Raw genomic sequence first — 18462 nt, forward strand, 5'->3', positions numbered from 1 at the left:
ATGTCACACCACACCACAGGGATATGATGGGCAAAATCCAGAATGTGGAAAATTCCAAAGGCAAACCACCCAGATTCTTCAGCAAATAAATTTCAGTGGGAAAAATGGTGGGGAGAGGAAACCTATAGAGTATGCTAGAGTCTTAAGAGACATGGAAATCCAAGGAAATGTGCAGATTCCACTTAGGTCCTGATTGAACAAACCAACTCTCAAAAAATATTGAGGCAAACTGTGTATTTGAAGATTAATACTAAAAAAAAAAGTTTTTTGTTTTGTTTGTTTTCAGGCAGTCCTTGAACCAGAATAGGTTCAGAGAGGCTCCCTGGTTAATTTTTTTAGGTGTGAAAATGCTAATAGGGTTTTGATTATATAAAAAATGTTTTGCAAATTGAAAAAATAATAAAAATAGGCTGGCTGCAGTGGCTGACGCCTGTAATCCCAGCACTTTGGGAGGCCGAGGCGGGTAGATCATGAGGTCAGGAGATCGAGGCCATCCTGGCTAACACGGTGAGACCCCAGTCTCTACTAAAAAAAAAAAAAAAAAGAAAAAAAAGTTAGCCAGGCGTGGTGGCAGGCGCCTGTAGTCCCAACTACTCATGAGGCTGGGGCAAGAGAATGGCGCAAACCCGGGAGGCGGAGCTTGCAGTGAGCTGAGATAGAGCCACTGCACTCCAGCCTGGGCAACAGAGCGAGACTCCTTCTCAAAAAAAGAAAAAATAATAAAAATAGTTATGGTTTGTTTCAAAATACTCCAGGTAATGGGGGTTACAAAGAAAGAAGAAATACTTTCTTCCACCTTCTTATTGCCTGGCCTGAGAGCTTACATATCATTTTCAAGATAGCAGTACATCGTGAAGATGTGACAACGAAAGGGAAAAGGGTTTTAAGCTTCTGGGGGCTACAAAACCGTGGGATGGTAAATATATGGGGAAAACTAGTGGAAGATCACTCTGAATTTAGTAAGATTTGTTTGTGCAGTTTCATCTCAGTGCCGACTGTCCTTTTTTTTTTTTTTTTGAGACGCAGTCTTGCTCTCTCGCCCAGGCTGGAGAGTGCAGTGGCGTGATCTCGGCTCACTTGGAGCTCCGCCTCCCAGGTTCACGCCATTCTCCTGCCTTAGCCTCCCGAGTAGCTGGGACTACAGGCACCCGCCACCATGCCCGGCTAATTTTTGTGTGTTTGTGTGTGTGTGTGTGTGTGTTTAGTAGAGACGGGGTTTCACTGTGTTAGCCAAGATGGTCTTGATCTCCTGGCCTCGTGATCCGCCCGCCTCGGCCTCCCAAAGTCCTGGGACTACAGGCATGAGCCACCGTGCCTGGCCTGACTTTCTGTCTTCATGGCCATAAACCTTCCCTGGAAGAGGATATTTATGGCAGTCCTCATTTCTAGGAGTTTTTGCTTGTAGTCAGATAAGAAAGGCTTCTCTCTGCATCTGTCCAATCTCAAATGCCTCAGTTCAGAATTATCCTTATACCAAAGCAGCATTTGGTGGGGCTGAGATATTCTGATCCCCTTCAAGGGACTGGGAGTTTAGACGGAAGGGAAGTGGCAGGAGTTAGTAACTGTTGGAGCTGGGTATGAATAACATGGGGATTCATTAAACTATTCTTTTTTCTCTCTCTCTCTCTTTTTGAGACAGAGTTTTGCTCTTGTTGCCCAGGCTGGAGTGCAATGGCACGATCTCGGCTCACCGCAACCTCCGCCTCCCAGGTTCAAGCGATTCTCCTACCTCAGCCTACTGATTACCTGGGATTACAGGCATGCGCCACCACGCCTGGCTAATTTTGTATTTTTAGTAGAGACGGGGTTTCTCCGTGTTGGTCAGGCTGGTCTCGAACTTCCGACCTCAGGTGATCCACCCGCCTTAGCCTCCCAAAGTTCTGGGATTACAGGCATGAGCCACCGCGCCCGGCCCTAAACTATTCTTTTTACTTTTTATTTTGTTTTTTGAGAATTTTTTTGAGACGGAGTCTTGCTCTGTAGCCCAGGCTGGAGTGCAGTGGCGTGATCTTGGCTCACTGCAACCTCGAACTTCTGGGTTCAAGTGATTCTCCTGCCTCAGCCTCCCGAGTAGCTGGGACTACAGGCGTGCACCACTATGCCTGGCTGATTTTTGCATTTTTAGTAGAGATGGGGTTTCACCATGTTGACCAGGTTGGCTTGAACTTCTGACCTCGTGATTCGACTGCCTTGTCCTCCCAAAGTGCTGGGATTACAGACGTGAGCCGCCATGCCTGGCCTTTACTTTTTTATGTTTGAAATTTTCCCTAACAAAACACCTTTAAGTATTGGAAATACAAACGGTGAGCCAACTTTTCCCAAATACAAAATTATAACAAAATTACCCTGCACTATCACACTGTTTCATAAGAAAAAAGCCTTTATAACATCAAAGATACAAGAAGGGCTTGTGAACCCAAAATATCTGAGACAGGTCTCAACCAATTTAGAAGGTTTATTTTGCTGGCCGGGCGCGGTGGCTCACGCCTGTAATCCCAGCACTTTGAGAGGCCGAGGAGGGTGGATCTTGAGGTCAGGAGTTTGAGACCAGCCTGCCCAACATAGTGAAACCCCGTCTCTACTAAAAATACAAAAAATTAGCTGGGCATGATGGCGGGCGCCTGTAATCCCAGCTACTTGGGAGACTGATGCAGGAGAATCGCTTGAACCCGTGAGGTGGAGGTTGCAGTGAGGCGAGATTGTGCCACTGCACTCCAGCCCAGGAGACAGTGCAAGACTCCGTCTCAAAAAACAAAAAAAAAAAAAAAAAGAGAAAGTTTATTTTGCCAAGGTTAAGGACACACCCATGACACAGCCTCAGGAGGTAGATAAGAGACAAAGAGTTGCACTCTTTTGAGTTTCTGATTAGCCTTTCACCTAATATGCAATTTACATTTGAGAGGAGGGCAGAGGAGTAGTGACTTCTGGTTTAGTGAAATCAGAGGTCAGGGGAAGCAATCTGATATGCATTAGTCTCACGTGAGCCTCGGCGGGATGACTTTGAGTTCTTTCTGTCCTTTGTCCACAAGGAATTTCCTTGTGGGCAAATTGTGAAGGAGGCATGTAGCTTTTTTTTTTTTTTTTTTTAATCTTTGTAGCTATCTTATTTAGGGACAAAATCGGAAGCAGGTTTCCCTGACATAGTTCCCAGCTTGACTTTTCCCTTGGCTTAGTGATTTTGGGATTCCAAGATTTATTTTCCTTTCACAGGCTTAATCTCTGAATAAAGGACCCTCTTAAAATGGGATGTAGTTAGTTTTCTGGAAAAGTCACAGCCGACGCTCCCACGGACTGTTTCTGGTTCATGGGCCCTAGGTTCAAACAACCCTTCCCAAACCTTGTTTGTTTCAAAGGTTGAGATCAAAGCTAGTGGGTAGCCAGTGAGGCTGTGCTTGTTCACTCTGTGACTCGGGCAAGCTGGCACCTGTCTTCTCTGGGCTGCTTTCTCTCAAAGACTGAGAGTATTTAGTGTAGAAAGGCCCTCAGAGATCTGGGTTAACCTCTTATTTATTTTTATTTTTTGTTTCGTTTTGTTGTTTTTGAGATGGAGTCTCGCTCTATCACCCAGGTTGGAGTGCAATGGCACGGTCTGGGCTCACTGCAACCTCTGCCTCCCGGGTTCAAGCGATTCTCCTGCCTCAGCCTCCCAAGTGGCTGGGATTACAGGCGTATGCCACCACACTCGGCTAATTTTTGTGTTTTGAGTAGAGACAGGGTTTCGCCATGTTGGCCAGGCTGGTCTCGAACTCCTGACCTCAGGTGATCTGCCCACCTCGGCCTCCCAAAGTGTTGGGATTACAGGCGTGAGCCACCATGCCCAGTCAGTTAACTTCTTATTTTTACAGATGGGAGAACTGAGACAAAGAGAGGAAGTGACTTGCTGGAGGTAACAGGGTGCCACTTGATGGCACAACCTAGGGTAGAACCCAGGGCTGCTGGTGCCTCGTCCAGGGTTTGCTCCACTCAACATTTTACCTGCTATGAACTGACCCATGTTGTTTTTGTCATTCTAGTCAGTACCTAGAAAGACAGCTGTGTGGACTAGCTACTGGACCACCAGGCTTTAAGTCTTGACCTTGCTACTTACTGGCTGTGCAAACTTGGGCAAGTTTACTTAACTTCTCTGGGCCTCCGTTTCCTCATCTGTAAAATGGGTAGGTGCTGTAATCATGACAGTTATCTTCTGTGAAAATTCAGTGAATGCATGTGCCACAGTGCCTGCCATGTAGAAGGGATTCAGTGCAGCATAGCTGCATTTTCACCTCCTATATGGATGGTAAGTTCCACAGATTTATTATGGCAAGCAGGCTGGCCCTTAACGTAGGGTCATGGAATGTCAGAGCTGGAAGGGGCCTCTTGAGGTAACTAGAGAGGTGTCCTTTTACAGGAGAAAATGAGTCCCTGGGGGCCTGCGTGACCTGCTGAAGGTCCCAGGGGCTTTTGGTGATAGAACAGGAATCAAACTCCAAAGGGGTCCTCTGTCCTGGGGCTCCGGGCTTGTTGAACAAGTTAGCTGCCCCCATCCTCCAATTTATAGAGCCATTAGCCCAAGGGAGTGTCAGTGTTGGTCAAGTAAAGACACGTGGAAGTGCACGGAGCTCTACAGTTTACTAAGAGCATTTGCAAAGTTGTAGCCTTACTCCAGCCTAGAAGGTAGTGAGTGCTGGAATGAATATTCCATTTCACAGAAAGAAACCAAGGCCCCCAGGGGTGGGTTGGTAACCAAAGCCATGGGTAGAGGCACAGAAATTCCTTGACGACTCTGGAAAATGAGGGAGTTCACCTTCAAGAGAAGAAAGTTAGGTCAGTGTAAAATGGCTGACAGCCTCTTCTGCCTTCAGAAAAGTACTTCAACTACAAAGTCAACTACTAACTTCCAAGGAGGTCAGGAAGGAAAGCAGTTGCTATGGCAACATCTTTGGCAGCTATTTTCATCCTTCTCTGGTTCAGAACAACAGCTTCCAGCAGGTTCCTGTAGGAGGGATGGGGGAGAAAGGGAAAGGCTAGCTCCAGCCCAGCAACTGTCCTCGGCCAATCTCCCACCAGATTTCGGTGGCAAGAGAAAGGTGGCAGCCAATGAAGAGGCTCGGAGCTTGCATCATCCTCCTGACCAGGGTGGAATAATCAGGAGGCAGGCGCACGTGACCGTTTCCATGGTGACCTCCCTTAGCAACCCTGACTGGTCCTGTTTATGAGCATGGAAAATTCCACCCAGCCTGTGTCCTGATTTTTTTACCTACTCCTCCTCCGCCTGCTCCAATGCAGGGATGAAGTCACTGCCACATTTAACCCTTTCCCCCCGTGGGCCTGGCTCCAGTCAGATTGGGGGGCTGGGAGGGCTGCAGGGATCTCTCAGTCGCCAATGGTTGCAGCCAATCCAGTAACCCATAGCTGTTACTTGCTGCACTGAACCCTGCCTGCACTGAGTACCGAAAGCAGGAGTGACATCTCTTGAGCCAGGGGCTGTCCTAAGCTCCTGACATCCCCACAGGCCTGAGAAAGGGGCACCACAAACAGGAACCAGGCTCAGACTGAGCCTGTGGACCCTGGTAGCAGGGGCGCCCTCTCTCTAAGAAGCCCTCTGTCATGCTACCGATGTTACAGGACACCCTGGGGCGGAGTGGGAAGTGCCAAAGCGCAAGGGATGGGTGCACAGCAGGGAGACTTCTATGGTCTGCAGGTGAGCTGAAGGAAGGCCCCCAAGGAGGTGGACATTTAAGGCTGAATGGAGGACAGGGAGGCAGCAGGACCTGCTGTCTCCAGGATCCCCAAGTTTCTAGGCCAGAGCTGACGGCTGGTGGGTGCAGCCAGCCAGGCTCCAGGGAAGGCTGCGCCAGGCAGGGCTGAGTCCTCACAGTTCAGCTTTTAGAACTGGCCAGGTTGGAATTCTGGCTGGGGGCAGAGAGGGAGGGCAAACCACAAACACTTCTGCCTGATCTGGCTGGGGAATCCACAGGGACCACCAACTGGGACTGCGGTGAGCCTCTCAGAGTCCCCAGCACCAGCCCAAGGCTGCAGGGGACTGACCGTGTGGGCGGATGCTGCCTAAGTCCTGTGCAGAGCCATCCTGAGCTGAGGCAGAACTATAAGAAGACATGAACTCTTGTTTCAAGACAGGTGACAATGACAAACAGCAAGAAAAGCCACACACCATAGCTCAGGATAACAAGAGCTGAGATGGGTTTGGACAATGAGAAGAAAATAAACAAAAATAAAAAAATAAAAACAACAGCTGAGTCACCAAATGAAGGGCACAGTCCCAGGCGTGCTGGTGACGTCACTGGGCGGGGAAGGCCGCAGGAATCTGCAGCGTGGACTGACCAGGTTCAAGGGGTCTTGACCTGGCTCCTGAAGTTGGGGGGCTCCCACTGCCAGGAGAGTGGCCATGACCGTGGGGAGCAGTGGAGGGAGGTCAGTGCAAGTAGGGAAAGTAGGGATCCTGCTGCCACAAACAGTGGGGGCGGGGGTGGAGAGGGCAGGAACAGAGGAGGCTGGACTGCATGAGGTTTATGGCCTTGGCTCAGGGTGGGGCAGTAGGTGATAAAGAGCCCAGAGAGAGGAAAAGTGACCCTTTGTGACCTGGGCCCTGGTCTCTGTTGACATCTTGGGCCTCAGCTGCAGTCTTTGCTTGAGCAGAAGAGTCATGGAAATTTCCACCCAGATTCCTTTCCCAGCACTCAGTCCCCAGCTCCACATTCTTCTAGGCCCTGCTGGGCTGAGTTCCGCTTGTGGGGGCTGCAGGCTTGAAGAGGCCGAGGACAGCCTCCAGGTCACGAGGACAGCCTCCAGGTCACGAGGACAGCCACAGAAGGCCGGTGGAGTGGACACATCAGAATTTCAGGCATGTGAGGCATTGAGCTGCCATGAAATACCAGAGCCATCCCCCGTGCCTGACAAGTCCCAGACGCCCCAGGGTCCCTGCTCCTGGGAGGGCAAAGAGGAGTAAAGCCTCCTCCGTCACAGCAGTACTTGAGTCAGATCAGCTCATCACTGATGAGCCTCCCCCAGAGTAAGGGCAGCAGGGGTGGAACACGCCCAGGGGCACCTAAATATTGTGGGTTCAGCACTTCTGCTCTCCAGAAATGATCTGGGTCCACTGTTTTCTCAGGGGAAGTATTTTATATTTCTATCTCTAGAAGCTACCAAGGGGAAAAAGTGACTTCAAGGGGAAAGAGGAGCTGGGAAGACCTTGGCAGCTCCTTCCCCTTGCCTGGCCTTCCTTTCCCTACTCTGGGCTCCAGGCTCCACCCCACCTCCTATTAGGCCTTCCTGAACAGCAGCAGCAGCTGCGAATGCAAAATGGCATCCCTATGATGTCCCTGCCCTTTGTCCAGGGTGAGAGGGACCCTCCCTCAGTGGAGTTGGCACAGACCTGCCTCTCTCTCATGTCTGTACTGGGAGTGAGCCTGAGGCCTCCCTGCCAACCGGACTGGAAACTCTGGAATCCCCTTTGTCCCCTTTGATCCACAGAGGAGTGAGGGAGCCCTGTTAACAAACACATAGTCATCCGAGAAAATGTAGGCAGAGACTACTGATGGGGTGGTGATAAGCAGCGACTGTGGATACAGTGGCCAGAGGGGTCCTGTGCAAGGAGTGCCCTGTGGTCAGGGCGACGAAGAGTCTGCCTTCTGAAGAGCTGTAGAGGAGCATTCCCAGAAGACGGGCCGAAGACAGCAAAGACCAGGAGTCTGGAAGGACTGGGGCACTAAGAGACAGGAGGGAGGAGGCCCGCATTGCGGGCACAGGCAGCTTCAAGCCACTCTTTCACAGCCTTTCCTTTCTCTTGTCCCATGGCCACCCCCCCCACTCCCAATCCAGGCCCCATGACCTCTGGCCTGGGCTATGGCACTGGGACTCAGTGCCCTCCCCTCTGCTGCCTCTCCCAGCTCTGCCATCTTGCCCAGAGCAGCCAATGCTTCTGGAAGCCAGGGCTTCTCCCAGCTCAGAAGCCATCCTTCTGCCCTAAGAGCCATGTCCATGGCCCTCTCCAGGTGTCCACACCAGCCCAGACCTCACTGCAGTCTTCTCTTGCTTTCCTGCCAACAGCCGCACTCAGCACCCACCTGGCGAGTCATTTCCTCCTCCCCACACAAGCCTTGCCAATTTGGGGTGTGCAGGTGCAGGGCCTCTGTTCACCTATTCTGTCTGGGATATTCTCCACCCCCTGCCCCTCATGAAAGTCTATTAAATCCTACACATCCTTTTTGTTGTTGTTGTTGTTGAGATGGAGGCTCACTGTCGCCCAGGCTGGAGGGCAGTGGTGCAATCTCGGCTCATGGCAACCTTCGCCTCCTGGGTTCAAGCGATTCTCCTGCCTGCCTCAGCCTCCCCAGTAGCTGGGATTACAGGCACCTACCACCACGCCCGGCTAATTTTTGTATTTTAGTAGAGACGAGGTTTCACCATGTTGGTTAGGCTGGTCTCGAACTCCTTACCTCAAATGACCTGCCCACCTCGGCCTCCCAAAGTGTTGTGGTTACAGGCGTGAGCCACCATGTCCAGCCTGGCTTCTGGAATTTTCTAGCCAGAACACAGCCTCTCCTGGGCTCTGTTCCTGTTGTAACACTTCCTGTACTAATCTGTTTCCCTCATGGCTAGACCGAATGCAGCCTGACCCCTTGGATAAGCTTCCAGGAGAAAGCCCAGAGGGTGGGCAGCCAGGGTGTGAGTGTCCCTACAGCTAACTCAGGGAGATGTCCGGGCCCCAGAGGCCATCTGCCCACATCTCTAAAAAGTGCTGTGGGAAGGCCGGGCACGGTGGCTCACGCCTGTAATCCCAGCACTTTGGGAGGCTGAGGCAGGCAGATCCACGAGGTCAGAGGGAGACCATCCTGGCTAACACGTGAAACCCTGTCTCTACTAAAAATACAAAAAATTGGCCGGGCGCGGTGGCTCAAGCCTGTAATCCCAGCACTTTGGGAGGCCGAGGCGGGCGGATCACGAGGTCAGGAGATCGAGACCATCCTGGCTAACACGGTGAAACCTCGTCTCTACTAAAAATACAAAAAATTAGCCGGGTGTGTTGGCGGGCGCCTGTAGTCCCAGCTACTCGGGAGGCTGAGGCAGGAGAATGGCGTGAACCCGGGAGGCGGAGCTTGCAGTGAGCCGAGATCGCGCCACTGCACTCCAGCCTGGGGCACAGAGCAAGACTCCGTCTCAAAAAAAAAAAAAAAAAAAAAATTTAGCTGGGCATGATGGTGGGCACCTGCAGTCCTAGCTACTCGGGAGGCTGAGGCAGGAGAATGGCGTGAACCCGGGAGGTGGAGCTTGCAGTGAGCCGAGATCGTGCCACTGCATTCCAGCCTGGGCGACAGAGTGAGACTCCGTCTCAAAAACAAAACAAACAAAAAAAAGTGCCGTGGGAATGTAACTTTTCTGAGTCTTAGATTCTTCAATTGTAACATGAGGGGCTACTTAGAATTATGGATTTTCAGGATTGGAATAAAAATCTCAAGTTTTCTTGACCAGCTTCTTTGCAATGCAGGGATACTGCAGAACCCTAGGAAGGTCACCCAGCTTCCGGAGGATACCTGCGGGAATGGGAACTTGCTACCTAGAGGTTTATTCCACTCAAACACTGGGTGGCTCTGATCCACTATTACCAGTTCAGGAGAAGGCCCTGTCATTCTGCGGGCTTCTGTTTTAATCCGGGATTGTTGAGAAACACACTCCGGCAAAGTGCCTGAAACCTTGTGGCCGCTGCCACCTTGTCCCAGGAGATGTGTGTCTGTGGGATGTGGGCCACACTTGCATTGAGGAAGAATGAATGTATGTGTGTGTGTGTGTGTGTGTGTGTGTGTGTGTGTATGTGTGTGAGCATGCTCATGGAGGATGTTTAATCAGCCTCATGCTGGGTATGCCAGGCCAATACAAACATCTGCCAGGGACCCGAAGCATGACTGAAAAGATCAGGGACATAAGCACGCGGCTGCGACTCCCTGAGAGCCTCATTATTCCCTCAGGCCACTTGGGAAGGTTCACTCAGCAGGCGTCTCCTGCGGTGACTCATCATGGGGCAAGGACAGCAAGGGCTGAGCCGGGCTCACTACCCTGCACCGGGCAGGGAGTGGGTAGGAGGTAGAGGGGTGAATGCTGCATCAGAGCTGCATGGAAACCACAGGTGGCCTCCGGGTTTTCTCCCCTGTCTCTGTGGATGGCAGTCGGTTCAGAAGTTCTGAACAGACCTCCAGAGGAAAGCAGTTCCCAGTTTCCCACGCAGTACAGCTAGCTCAGCACCATTCCACTCCATCCTAATGGGCAGTCGCATTTACATCCAGTCTAAATCCATTCTGTTCCTATGGAATGATCTGTTCCTGTGGGAGCTTTTCAGTATTCTGGTTGTGTTCGTGTGTGTGTGTGTGTGTGTGTGTGTGTGTGTGTGTGTGTGTGTTATAAATTCCAAAAAAGATACTATTCCAATGTATTAATTTTTTTTTTTTTTGAGATGGAGTCTCGCTCTGTCACCCAGGCTGGAGTGCACTGGCGCGATCTCGGCTCACTGCAAGCTCCGCCTCCCGGGTTCACGCCATTCTCCTGCCTCAGCCTCCCGAGTAGCTGGGATTACAGGCGCCCGCCACCACGCCCGGCTAATTTTTTGTATTTTTAGTAGAGACGGGGTTTCACCGTGTTAGCCAGGATGGTCTCGATCTCCTGACCTCGTGATCCGCCCGCCTCGGCCTCCCAAAGTGCTGGGATTACAGGCTTGAGCCACCGCGCCTGGCCTCCAATGTATTAATTGAGTCATTACTCAGTAGACACACATGGAGCTTCTACTGTGTGCCAGGCTCTGGTGATATGGCAAACGACAGCTCTTTGCCTCAGTTTCCTCATCCATCTAAGGGGAGAGCAACACCACCTCCCCCACAGGACTGTTGTGAGGCACAGCACTCAATACACGTTACAGAAAATAAAGATGCACACGGAGTGGATAGACGGTTCTACAGACGTGGCAGGGACGATGGAGGCCCCCAGGAAGGCATGGGGACTCTGTTGTGCTAGGGGAGAGGAGGGCAATGAGGAAGTCTCTGTCCGAGACTAACTGGGCTCAAAAGGAGGGGCCCGTGGGAGGGCAGGCATCCCAGGAAAGGAAGTCTAGAAACTAGAGGCTAGGATGAAGCCAAGGGGGGTCCTGCAGAGTTTTTAAGCAGGGGAGGAAAGGGGCCAAACATCTCCTCTGGACAGCCCCGTTGTGCCCCTCGATGTCAACCTGTCCTCCTACAGCCCACAGTGCTACAGCTGGGCTGCCACAGCCAGGCCTTCCGGAAGGATCCACCAACAGGCTTCAGGGCCCAGGGCCAAGTATATTATGCAGCAAATAGACCAAGGAAGGAACTAGGAGCCTGGAACTCTCAGGCACGGGGGTGGGGAATTGCTTTCTTCAGATTATGAGACTGACGCGCTGCCTACTGCGCTAAGGAGGCAACTGGGAATTGCTTTCTTAAGACACTTTCTCCTAAGAAAGAACAACAACAACAAAAAAGACACTTTCTCCTTTATCCCCCTCCCCGAAAGAGGATTCTATCTAACAAGGAATGCTTGCTAGAAGTAGAGGTGGGTTCATTTAGAAGATATTTTCTTGTCTCAGGAAGAGAGAATCTGTTTCCCCTACCCTCCTGCCCTGGTGATTCAGGGCTGTGATGGAAGAGGCCCCGGCTGCCTCTTTCGCCTATCATTTTGGGAAGGTCAATGACACAGCCACTTCTAGTTTCTGTAATTCATTCTTGCTGGAATTGCCCTCAGCTGTCTGTGAAGTGATGGGCCTGTCTGGTGGGTTTCAAGGGATAATTTTACATATTCTACAGGGTAAATTATTAGCTGTCCAAAATCCCCTAGAAAACAATGTTCCGTCTTCCATATCATAGAGCTCTGAGCTGCATCATCTCTGTAGGTTTTTTCCTGCTGTGGGGGCGGTCACAGTAGGTGAGGGAGCCTAAGTTTGTGCAGCAGCTACAGAAGGTCACATTGTTCCAGCAATCGGCTCTGGGAAGGTGGGCAGCCAGGGGACGGGATTGGGAACTGCAAATTCCTAAAATCTTTAGAAAACAAGAAAGTTTGGGCTGGGTGTGGTGGCTCGTGCCTGTAATCCCAGCACTTTTGGAGGCAGAGGCAGGCGGATCACTTAAGGTCAGGAGTTCCAGACCAACCTAGCCAACATGGTAAAACCCTGTCTCTACTAAAAATATGAAAACTAGCCGGGCATGGTGGCAGGCACTTGCAATCCCAGCTACTTGGGAGGCTGAGGCAGGAGAATCACTTGAACCCGGAAGGCAGAGGTTACAGTAAGCTGAGATCCCATCACTGCACTCTAGCCTGGGTGACAAGCAAAAAACCGTCTCAAGAAAAAAAAAAAAAAAGTTGTTTTCTTGGGACTGTCTTTGCCCTTCATTTCTGACCTGCATTTCTAGAGAGCTCTGGAAATGCAGAATTAAAGAAAAAATTACTGGCCGGGCGCGGTGGCTCAAGCCTGTAATCCTAGCACTTTGGGAGGCCGAGGTGGGCGGATCACGACGTTAGGAGTTCGAGACCATCCTGGCCAACATAGTGAAACCCTGTCTACACTAAAAATACAATAAAAATAAAAATAAAATAAAAATAAAAAAATAAAGAAAAAATTACAGGATTAGATAAAATCAAAGGAGGCCTGGGAGGAATCCAGGTGCCATGAAGACTCAGCCACTCCGGCCTCTGGGCTCCAGGGCCGTAGATGAAGGATCTCTCAGAAGCTTGTCTCTTGACTATGCCTGACCGGACTTGCCAATCAGGGAAGGGGTGGAGTGGATTCTGGCATTCTCTGGAGGTTTCTGGCCTGGCGTGAGTCAGGAGGATTAAGGTAGGGCCTGCTGACTATAAGCTTGGATGCTGGATGCAAAATTTTTGCCCTTTTAGCACACCGCCTTCTCGAAGGTACAGCCAGGAGGCCTAGGATCTTTCCTTTTTTTTTTTTTTTTTTTTTTTTGAGACAGTCTTGCTCTGTTGCCAGGCTGGAGTGCAGTGGCACCATCTCAGTTCACTGCAACCTCTGCCTCTCCGGTTCAAGCTATTCTTTTGCCTCAGTCTCCCAGGTAGCTGGGACTACAGGTGCCCTCCACCACACCCCAGCTAATTTTTGTATTTTTAGTAGAGATGGGGTTTCACCATGTTGGCCAGGGTGGTCTCAATCTCTTGACCTGGTGATCCGCCTGCCTCAGCCTCCCAAAGTGTTGGGATTACAGGCATGAGCCACCACGCCCGGCCCCAGCCTAAAGTCTTTCATGTCCTCTCCCCATACCTTTGTTTACTGTATTTTATAGAATCAGCATCATGGCTTCTTGCATGGAATCCTCTCATTTTACATATCTCAGTTGCTAGTGGGAAGTTATTTGGGTTGGTGCCTGAGGTCACAGGGCTGTTTGTCAGTGGAGTAACTGCCAGAAACCAGAACCAAGGGCCTTCTATTTTTAGCCTGGGCTTTTTTGAGGGGAGCATGAGATGACTGGCTAAAACAAATTTGCCCTCTTATATTTGTGTCCTTAGGCCCAAATGAAGTCTAGGTTTGAGACTAAAGTGAAAGGGAACAAACATGATATTAAAGGACTAGTGGAAGGAGCAGCTTCCATCGGACATTATGAAGTTAAAAGGAGCACAGACGCAGTCCAGAGAAAAGGTGCCTTGAAAAAAATTCAATGTTATGTTAAAAAGATCCTTAGTTCCAAGAGTGGTGAGAAGGCCACATAATCAAATATATTATTAATCTCCTCACTAAAGTACATGGCAATTTTAGGCTTTTTTTATTATTTCATTTTTTAGAGTTGTTTTTTTTTTTTTTTTTTTGGTCGTTGTCTTGCTCTGTAGCCCAGGATGGAGTGCAGTAACACGATCTCGGCTCACCACAACCTCTACCTCCTGGGTTCAAGTGATTCTCGTGCCTTAGCCTCCTGAATAGCTGGGATTGCAGGAGCGCGCCACCACACCGGGCTGATTTTTGCATTTTTAGTAGAGACCGGGTTTTACCAAGTTGCACAGGCTGGTCTGGAACTCCTGACCTCATGTGATCCAACCGCCTTGGCCCCTTAATGGGTTTTCACATTTGTGGATTCAAACAACTGTGAATCAAAAAAAAATTTTTTTTTTTTTTTTTTGAGACAGAGTCTCGCTCTGTCGCCCAGGCTGGAGTGCAGTGGCGCGATCTCGGCTCACTGCAAGCTCCCCATCCCGGGTTCACGCCATTCTCCTGCCTCAGCCTCTCCGAGTAGCTGGGACTACAGGCGCCCGCCACCACGCCCGGCTAATTTTTTGTATTTTTAGTAGAGACGGGGTTTCACTGTGGTCTCGATCTCCTGACCTCGTGATCCGCCCGCCTCGGCCTCCCAAAGTGCTGGGATTACAAGCGTGAGCCACCGCGCCCAGCCTCAAAAATATTTTTAAAGGCCGGGCATGATGGGTCACACCTGTAATCTCTGCACTTTGGGAGGCCAAGGGAGGTAGATCACCTGAGGTTGGGAGTTCAAGACCAGCCTGACCAACATGGTGAAACCCTGTCTCTATTAAAAATACAAAATCAGCCGGGCGTGATGGTGCATGCCTGTAACCCCAGCTACTCGGGAGGGTGAGGCAGGAGAATCGCTTGAACCCGGGAGGTGGAGGTTGTAGTGAGCTGAGATTGCACCACTGCACTCCAGCCTGGGCTACAAGACCAAAACTCCATCTCAAAAAAAAAAAAAAAGAAAAATTTTAAAAAATTGAGTCTCTATTGAACATGTACAGACTTTGTTTCTTGTTATTATTCCCTCATCAATACAATATAAAAACTACGTTGTATTAGGTATTATAAGCAAACTAGAGATGATTTAAGGGATATGGGAGGATATGTGTAGGTTACATATGGAACTTGAGCATCTTCAGATTTTGGTATCCGAGGAGAGGTTCTAGAACCAATGCCCCATGGATACCAAGGGATGACTTACAACGTTCTGGCGGCCGGGCGCGGTGGCTCAAGCCTGTAATCCCAGCACTTTGGGAAGACAGGCGGGTGGATCACGAGGTCAGGAGATGCAGACCATCCTGGCTAACACGGTGAAACCCTGTCTCTACTAAAACTACAAAAAATTAGTCGGGTTTGGTGGCAGGCACCCGTAGTCCCAGCTACTCAGGAGGCTGAGGCAAGAGAATTGCTTGAACCAGAGAGGCGGAGGTTCCGGTGAGCCGAGAACGCGCCACTGCACTCCAGCCTCAGCGACAGAGTGAGACTTTGTCTCAAAAAAAAAAAAAAAAAAAGAAAGAAACATTCTGTAATCTGTAAAGAAAATTAATGCATTGACACTGACAATAATTTAAAGCACTTCAGGGCTCTTAACGTTCATCTCACTCGCTCTTGAGTGAGGGAGAGAGCAGAGATAGCACAGAGCAGGTCCTAGGTCCTCCCTCCCAGATATAGAAAAACCGCAGATGGCGAGACTGACAGAAGTGCTGGAGAGGAAGGGAGGCAGCAGGACGTGGAAAATCTGGGATTCAAGAACAGCTTCTGCTATTAATTAGCTGTGCGTCACTTCAGGCAAATCACAAAATCTCCAGGCCCCCAAATCCCCATTTGCGAAACGAGGTGACCTGCCTCAGTTTTCCTCCATCCAGCGATAAAATTCTACTAAAAAATTTCCAACCCCAGAGCAAGCATCAGGACTGTGCCTGAAGGGATCCGGCTGCATCTCAGTAATATTCCACTCTTACAGGCTTAAAAAAAAAAAAAAAAGAAAAGAAAAGAAAACAAGAACAGTTTCACCAGCGTCAATTGAGAACAGCTGCTTCAACAGGCCCTGCTTTATGTGGGCAGGTGGGGACAAGGAGTTGGCCCAGAAAACAGGACCTTCATTTGCTGGAGCCCCCAGGGCAGCTCCCCAACACCTTACACAACCTGCATCATTTACAGGAGCCAAAGGGGTTTTAGAAATCAACTTCACAGAGTTGCTGTATCATTGTATAGTTGCCGTCCTAACCTATACAGCGTCACTAATCTCTCCCCTCGTAGCTGACTGCCTAAAAACAAGCCATGGATACAGCTTCTAAAGACCCGGGGGTGAGGGAGCTTAGAGGGTGGGTGTCACCACCCCGTCCAGCTCCAAGCTGTGTGTGCCCTGCAACTCTCCATTTTAGGTCATTGCTTGTTTCTTTTCTAAAAAATTAGGCTGCTGCAAGGTCGGCCTGAGACCACTTCTGCCCCGAGAATTCTAGACTAGTAAGACCTGGTGACATACAAACGACGAAGATATTTTACAATAACGCCATAGCCCTTGATAGCTACACGAGGGTCGTGTTCTAATTTTAAATTAATGGATGACATCGAGACTATATGGAGGAAATGACAAAGGACAGGAGAGAGGTGGGAAAGGAAGACCTAGACTGAAAAGGGAAGTTGGGCAGCAGCTCCACGAAAGGAAGACCAGCCCCCAAGTGCGGTGACAGCGCAGCAGCGACCGAGAAGTTCCCAGGCCAGCTGCCACCCCGCCCCCATGCCATTCCCCAGAACAGGCACACACGTTAGGGTGGGGCGCGCATGCGCAGTCACGCCCTGCGCCAACCGCCACAGCTCCGGGAAGGCGGCCAGGACCGGCTAGAGCCGGTTAGAACCAGTGGCGCCCGCCCACGAGCCAGCGCCTCACAAAGGGAGGGCGGCTCACGGCCCTCGCGTATCCCTGCGCGGCGCTCGCGAGCCGCCCCTCCCCCGGCCTTTGTCCCTGCCGCAGACCCGCCGGTTGCCCAGTCGTTCCCCGCCCCCGCTCTCTTCTCCGCGGCCCGCAGCCCGAGGCTTCTGTAAAGGACTGGGACCCCCGCACTGGCTTCTCACCTGCCCTCTTAGGCGTCGCGCCATTTTAGCAACGCGGAAACCGGGAGCTGGGAAGCTTCAGCTCGTCTGAAGACCTCAACCCGCCTGAAGGCGGGTCCCCTCTGCTGCCTCCCGGAGCCCAGGTTTCCCTGAGTCCTTGGGACGCAGCGACGAGTTGTCCTGTTACCTTAGCCGTCCCTTTAGGCTGGCCATTCCAGGTGGTGGTATTTAGATAAAACCAGTCAAACCCTGCAGTTTGTTCTTGGGGTTTGGAGGAAAGCTTTACCTTTTTTTCCTGCTCCGGTTCAGAAAGTTTGAAGCTCAGACCTAACCAGGCATAACAGAATCTGCAAAACAAAAACCCCTAGAAAAGCAGACCCAGAGCAGTGTAAACACTCCAGGGTGTGTCCCTGACTGGCTGCCCAAGGTCCCTGTGTTTTCGGAGACAAAACCATTCGCTTAGTCGGGCTACTTTAAAAGGCCACTTGAACTTGCCTTCCATGGCGATTTGCCTTGTGAGCACTTTCAGGAGAGCCTGGAAGCTGAAAAACGGTAGAAAAATTTCCGTGCGGGCCGTGGGGGACTGGCGGCAACTGGGGGCCGCAGATCAGGGTGGGCCACTGGCAGCCAACGGACCACGGGGCTCAGGCGGGGAGCAGCTCTGTGGTGTGGGAGTGAGGCGTTTATCCAAGAGTGGGTTTTCACGTTTCTAAGACTTCGCAAGCAGACAGCCCGTGCTGCTCGGATTTCTCGAATAAAAAAGCAAAACGTGGCTGTTTTTGGAGCAAGTCGCAGGACTGCAGGCAGTGGGGGGAGAAAGCCATTTTGCCACTTCTCAACCGTCCGTGCAAGACTGGGGCTCAGTTGCGTAATGGAAAATAAAGCCGTGAACTATGACACCTTAATCTTCCTTCAAAGGGTAGTAAACTATATCTACTGTCCCTCAAGAGAACACAAAAAGTGCTTTAAGAGGTATTTTAAAAGTTCCGGGGGTTTTGTGAGGTGTTTGATGACCCATTTAAAATATGATTTACATGTTTCTTTTGTCTAAAGTTTTCAGCTCAGATCTTTCCACACGCTAGTAATTTAAATATTTCTGCATGTGCAGTTTGCACTCAAGTTCCATAAGCTGTTAAGAAAAATCTAGAAAAGTAAAACTAGAACCTATTTTTAACCGATGAACTACTTTTTGCCTCCCTCACAAAGGCGGCGGAAGGTGATCGAATTCCGGTGTTGCGAGTTGTCTTCCGTCTATAAATAAGCCTCGCCCGGGCTGTGCGGCAGGCATTGAGGCAGCCAGCGCAGGGGCTTCTGCTGAGGGCGCAGGCGGAGCTTGAGGAAACCGCAGATAAGTTTTTTTCTCTTTGAAAGATAGAGATTAATACAACTACTTAAGAAATATAGTCAGTAGGTTATTAAGATACTGTTTAGCGTTAAGTTCTTAATGTAATTTTCATAAGATTTTAAGAGAAAATATGAAGACTTAAAGAGTAGCATGAGGAAGGAAAAGATAAAAAGGTTTCTAAAACATGACGGAGGTTGAGATGAAGCTTCTTCATGGAGTAAAAAATGTATTTAAAAGAAAATTGAGAGAGAAGACTACAGAGCCCTAAATTAATACCAGTAGAAGGGCAATGCTTTTAGATTAAAATGAAGGTGACTTAAAC

The 18462-nt window shown here is 50.2% G+C and overlaps 1 long non-coding RNA gene across 1 annotated transcript; it reads right to left on the bottom strand.

The window, feature by feature from the left end:
* Positions 1-4589: 4589 nt before the first annotated feature.
* LOC116469002 (uncharacterized) lies at positions 4590-17802 on the bottom strand. The gene is made up of 3 exons (XR_004248180.2): positions 16817-17802; positions 4875-4972; positions 4590-4783 (listed from the first exon to the last, which is right to left on the bottom strand). It is a non-coding gene; the product is annotated as an uncharacterized LOC116469002 (long non-coding RNA).
* Positions 17803-18462: the final 660 nt, after the last annotated feature.

This window comes from Hylobates moloch, unplaced genomic scaffold (genome assembly GCF_009828535.3).
Source record: "Hylobates moloch isolate HMO894 unplaced genomic scaffold, HMol_V3 SCAFFOLD_5, whole genome shotgun sequence".
Classification (NCBI taxonomy): Eukaryota; Metazoa; Chordata; class Mammalia; order Primates; family Hylobatidae; genus Hylobates; species Hylobates moloch.